Here is a 6,128-nt window from a genome sequence, read left to right as displayed (position 1 = left end):
ATTACATAATATCAAAAACCAGGGGGTGAATAGAGAACCTATTTGCCCTTGTATTCTCTTTAATATACGCAAGATATTTCTTATTATTATATTATATATTGAGTTCAATATGTTTTTAATTTGAAATAAATTGTATTTATCTCTCTTAGCTGATCAAGAGTATATTCATTTTGTCCTTTTTAAATTTATATTTTATTGATATATATAAGTCAATTTTGATCATTTCTGTCAATAAGTAATGTAACAAAAAATAAATGCTTTACTTGTTTGTGAAATAAATTTGATTTTCGAAAAATATAAATAAAATGCACCCCCTCCCCAGCTCCAATACAAATACATGTTGGAATTTCGAATTTCCTTTAATGTATGAATTGGATGGTTTGGGATTGGTTCCTTCTTTGTGATCAAATTAAATCCATTTGGGATACAGGAGTGTGAATGGATCCGTGTGTCAGTGGTGCAGTCTAGGGCCTGTAATGGTACAGGTTTTACTCATAATGTAAAACAAAACAATGATTTACAAGAAAAACTAATAGAAATAATACGACCGGTCTCGACGGTGGTCATCTCGTTAATGACTTTTTATGACTTTCGTGAAAAAAGGGATAATGCTTTTGACAAATGCAAATGAACACAGCTTGCCAAATATTCCTGCGCCGCCACCCACGAACAGGGGCCAAAGCTATTTTTAGTCTTTCTCCCCCTTTTCCTTTTTTCCCCTTTTGCATAGCAATTTTTGTTGACTTTTTGGTGTAGAAAATACATTTTCTGACAATTTATGGTGAATATTCATGATTTTGAGGCGGAAGGATACGAGAGTTCAGAAGTTGATTATGTTGAAATGTAGAGCCGAAAATTGCATGTTTGTTTAATGGTCTTTACTTCCAGTTGTGTATCTCAAGTTTTCCACGATGAACGTGCTTATGAGAAATGAAATGAAATGGGGTTTAACGTCCTACTGTTCTGCTCCAAACTGGGTTAATGAAGACGGGCATACGCCATACAGTGTGCAATGAGGGAAATTTTGCCCGGACAGCGGCACTACGGCCTACTCTTATATCGAATTCCAACTGCCAAGGGATCTTTTACGTGCATGCCAATGTGTACACGGGACCTCGGTTTTTCGTCCCATCCGAACGACTAGACAGCTGTCCTTGTCAGGTCCTCCATCCTGCATCACTGATAAGGGGGAACCACGCCGGAAAATCTGGATTAACTTTCTCGGCCAATGCAGGGATCGAACACCCGACCTCCAGGCTAGCGAGCCAGCGTCTTACCCACTTAGCAGCGTGATCCCCCGTGCTTATGCGCAAGCAGTTGTCACATGTTGCTCTATCTGTGGTAGAAAGCGTTCTACCAAACGAAAATTTGGGGAAAAGTTAGAGCCGGTCTAAGAGACGAGAATTAGTGATCTGTAGCCAAATAATGACGGGTCGAATCACCACTAGTAAAGGGGGTTATTCCCCTTTAGTCAGTAAGGCATGGTGAGATGAAAACCCTTTTTTGTAAATGAAATGAAATGAAATGGAGTTTAACGTCCTACTGTTCTGCTCCTAACCTGGGCTAATGAAGACGGGCATACGCCATACAGTGTGCTATGAGGGAAATTGTGCCCGGACAGCGGCACTACGGCTTACTCTTATATCGAATTCCAACTGCCAAGGGATCTTTTACGTGCACGCCAATGTGTACACGGGACCTCGGTTTTTCGTCCCATCCGAACGACTAGACAGCTTTCCTTGTCAGCCCTTTTTTGTGAATTGCATTATGGGGTTGCCGAGTGATCTGGCGAATGAACTTTAGAACAATTTTTTAAATTCATCCGACTCGATCCCACGCTCGTTCGCACGTGGCATGAAGTGGGGTTATCTGGCTAATCTCGTGAGTGTTTTCGTCAGGTTTTCTCACACCTGACCGGGACCCCTACATGTTAGTTACGTAGCCTGTATTGAATGGACGTAAAAGTAGCTAAGTCTCTAACTCAATATCATCTAAAGTCTTCTATATTGAAAACACGAATTAATTGTCAATTTAAATCAACACTGATGTTGTGATCTTACAGGGAAAATATGTGCTACTAATATCCAATATTTAAGACAAAATAAACATTTTACCATTGGTACACGATTGGTGTACCATAATGCGTTTCCGCGCCATTTGTATCAAGGAACTGGAAGAACGAGGATAGGCATATTCCACAAGTAATGTCAAACGCTGACGCCATATTCATATCTGGAGAGCATGCGTGTATTGTCTATTTTCTTTGATTTACTTTCATAAAAAAAGCCAGATAAATGAGACGTCGTGTTGCTTTATTGACACGAATCAATCAATTATGACTAAATGTGTCAAACTGTTGACAAGCACTGAATTAAAGGGTAAATCTGATACCTTTGTAGTCTGTGTATTACGTCATTATTGTTCTTCGAATATCGATCTTTTATGTGAACACGTCATCCTTAGTAGTAATTTCCAAATGAGAGGCGTGGATCAATTCAGTATAAGGTTTTTTTTAAATGCTGAAGTAGATCACTAACAATATTTATGGAATAAAAATTACTGGTTTATTAACATCCAACGTTTCAACGATGATACTCTCGTCTTTATCAAGCAAATGTAAAACATCAAGTATTTATATACAGTATGGTTAGCACGTGCGCGCTGTATCATAAGGTCTGTCATTGAGTCAACTGGCGTGGTTTCGATTCCCCGGTTGTACGTGACAAGCACTAGGGTCCCCCGGTTTCCTTCCTCTGCTAAAGACCCCTACGCGCAAGCGAATATTGAAATAAAATTGAACCACGTGTTAGTCACGAAATGACCTAGTTTGTGTCGAGTGGACGTTAAGCCTCTCTCTCTCTCTCTCTCTCTCTCTCTCTCTCTCTCCCTCCCCCCCCTCTCTCTCTCTCTTAGAAATGGGTTACAGGTATTTCGACAAATCAGGCATGTTAATTATAGCTAAAGATTCACTATGTAAGAGCTAAATATGCCTATTGCAGGTCTTTATCTTTATTTTGGTTTCAAATGTTATATAAACTATTTTTTAGACATTTATTAACACGACAAGCCCAAAAGTTAACGATAAAATGGATAATCGTGACTTAGTCTCGTTTGTCCAGTACCGTTGCTACGATAATAAAAAAAATCTACACTACATCTTCGAACACGCATAACTTCTCTCAGAATAAAGTAATTTGAATGAAATTTTCAATATATTCCCTTTGAATTGTTTATTTTGGAACTATTACAGCAAGAATGACAAACTCTTTGCCTAAATCTTACATAATGTATCTTTAAGTATTATGCACATGCCAATGTAATGTAGTATGTGGAAGATTTGTTACTCAGCACTAGGCGTAATTAAATATGACGTTTTACATGTCGAGATGGATGGAGACATGCTGCAATATGATATAGCAAATTCTGTCAAAACAAATTTGATGCATGTTTACAAAAATTGAACGTGTCACTGTTGAAGAAAATGTAACATTTTCCACCGCCAGTGACAACAATGGGAATTGGTTTCAGCTCTGCTGAGTCTTCATATCCTGTATTAAACAGTCATGCGCTAATTGTAATCAATTTTAACATAAGTCTGAGGTACATACAGTAATAATAATTCAATTGTTTTCATACAGTCCAGCTCATTATTTATACAGGATTTTACTCGGGTGGGTTTTACTTAGATTTAAGTACAGGAATGAGATGAAATGGGGTTTAACGTCTTACTTTTCAGCACCAATTGGCCTAATGAAGACGGGTACACGCCATACAGTGTGCTATGAGGATAATTTTGTCCTGACAGCGGTGCTACAGCCTACTCTTATATCGAATTCGAACTTTCATGGCTTTTTATACACGTACTCCAACGTGTACACGTTATCTTGATTTTTTCCCCGTCAGAACGACTAGACGCTGTCATTGCAAGGCCCTCCGCCCTGCACCACTGGCAAGGGGAACAACTAGAAAATCCCAGGGAACTCGGCAACACCGGTATCGAACCCTCCTGTAAAATAGAACATATTTTTAACTTCTGAGAATGTTGTGAACCACCGGGATTGTTACCTCTTTTATGGAAATGTTTGTTTTGAAACTCACTCGCTGAACCAGACAAACTATGCTACGTATTTAAAATATGAAGCCGATAGCATATGGAGGACATAGATTTAAATTAGAAAATCTCATATTTTCCTTTTTGGGGTTAGCCTCATGGTCATTTGTATACTGTAAGTAACAAACTGAAACCACATGGCAGCAATCGTCACACGGGACATGTTATATGGGATCAGACCACAGCTCAGACCACTGACTTTTGAATAATACATTCCGACTATATGTTTTGGCCTATAACTGTTTTTCATTTTATTTACATTCTAACCTATTTAGCCCAATTATTAGACCACTATATCCAACGCTCATGCTGTCTATATCGGATAAAAAGCTTGAAGAAAGAAATTTTCCACCTTGGGTTTTATTAAAGTAACATTATGTAAGATTTAGAGCTGGCCATTCTCGCTGTAACATTTCAAAAATAGATAATGCAGAATGAATATATTAACAATTCCATTCAAACTACTTTATTTTGTAGTTTTGACTAGATGTGTGCATTGATCGTAACCATCGTAATGGTCATTTGAGTCTCTGCCTCGCTTCTCCATTTTTAAATTAAATCATAAATTAGACGAACCGTTCTATTCTACTTAAAATCGGTTGATTATGGTCTTATCATGTTAATAAATGTCTAATTAATAATTTATATAACATATTTAAGGCCTAAAGAAAGACCTGCAATAGGCAGATTTAGCTCTTACATAATGCCGGTTTAAATGCACCCGTACGTCAATTTTGGAGTAATATTTTCCATACTTTGTCTATTTATGTTTTAATTCCCCCGCATTAAAAATGGGCCAAAACAAAAAGAAAGTAGAACGACTGATCTATAAATTGATGGAACCTATACTTTTCTACAACGGTGTAGGGATTGGGTTGGGAAGGGAAAATATATAACAAAGTTTATTAGCTTTGAAAACCTCGAATTCTAAAACATATTATTGTGATTTACGAGAGGCAAATTCTATTATGGATGAAGACTGGTGTACCCATGACAATTCTTGGTCTATTGAGTTTTTTGAAAATCCTGAACATTCAGACATCCTGAATAAAAATATTGTTTATAAAAAAAAAAATATTCTGATGATATTAATCTTTAAAACCATAAAGAGCCCAACATGTCACAATCATCTGATAAAAATATTGAAGAGATGCTGACCGTAACATCATTTTCGTGATCCCCTTTATTCGTGTCAAACTCATGAAAGAAGAATTGTTATTAATAGAAATATAATGAAATATACTGAAACAATCAGTAGGCTTAATGTTTATAAAAAATTGAATACCATACCATATACACTCAATTCAAATGACGTCGTTTTGTAATAAAGAAAATCCGATAGTGGACAAAAAAAGATATGCTCAGTTTGTGTATAAAGCCGAAAAATATTTTTTTTATATAAACCTGGAGGTACTACTGGTACCTTAAGTAAATATTTTCCTCAGATAATTCATTTTCACTTGAACTATACTTTACTTAGGCCAAGACAAAAAGTACCCGTGTTTATGGTTACCCAAGCGATCCTATTTTTTTTTTTTTAGCTCAAACTTAGTTTGCTCGTTTCCCGTGTAATCGATCTTTGTCTGTTTTCTCCAGACACTGAAATTTCTGTATTTGTGGAGATGCTAATTGTAGGCCGGTTGGGGAGGTTCGGGAATTTCCAGGGGTCTAAAATGGCCGCTTTATATCAGGGCCGTATGTAGGATTTTAAAAGTGGGGGTGCAGCAGAGTGGTGTGGGGCGCCAATATAATGCCCGAGTTACTGAGCGCGGAGCGGCGACCGGCGAAGCGGTGTGTGTTTGGGTATGTGAGTGTGTGTGTGTGTGTGTGTGCGTGTGGGTGGGGTGTGTGTGTGTGTCCCCCCGAAAATTTTGAAAATTAGGCTGCCGCAAACGCGTTTTCCAAACGCGTGGCGCCCCATAGCCTCCACATAAGTGATATAAGAAAGTTTGGATCAGGGCAAACGAATCAGGTACCTATTGGCGTGTGGGTGCCATTAAAACCGACCGACTCTTTG

The sequence above is a fragment of the Patella vulgata genome, chromosome 8 (genome assembly GCF_932274485.2).
Source record: "Patella vulgata chromosome 8, xgPatVulg1.2, whole genome shotgun sequence".
In the NCBI taxonomy this organism is placed as follows: domain Eukaryota; kingdom Metazoa; phylum Mollusca; class Gastropoda; family Patellidae; genus Patella; species Patella vulgata.
The sequence above is the reverse complement of the archived record's forward strand: the minus strand, read 5'-3'. Positions refer to the sequence as shown.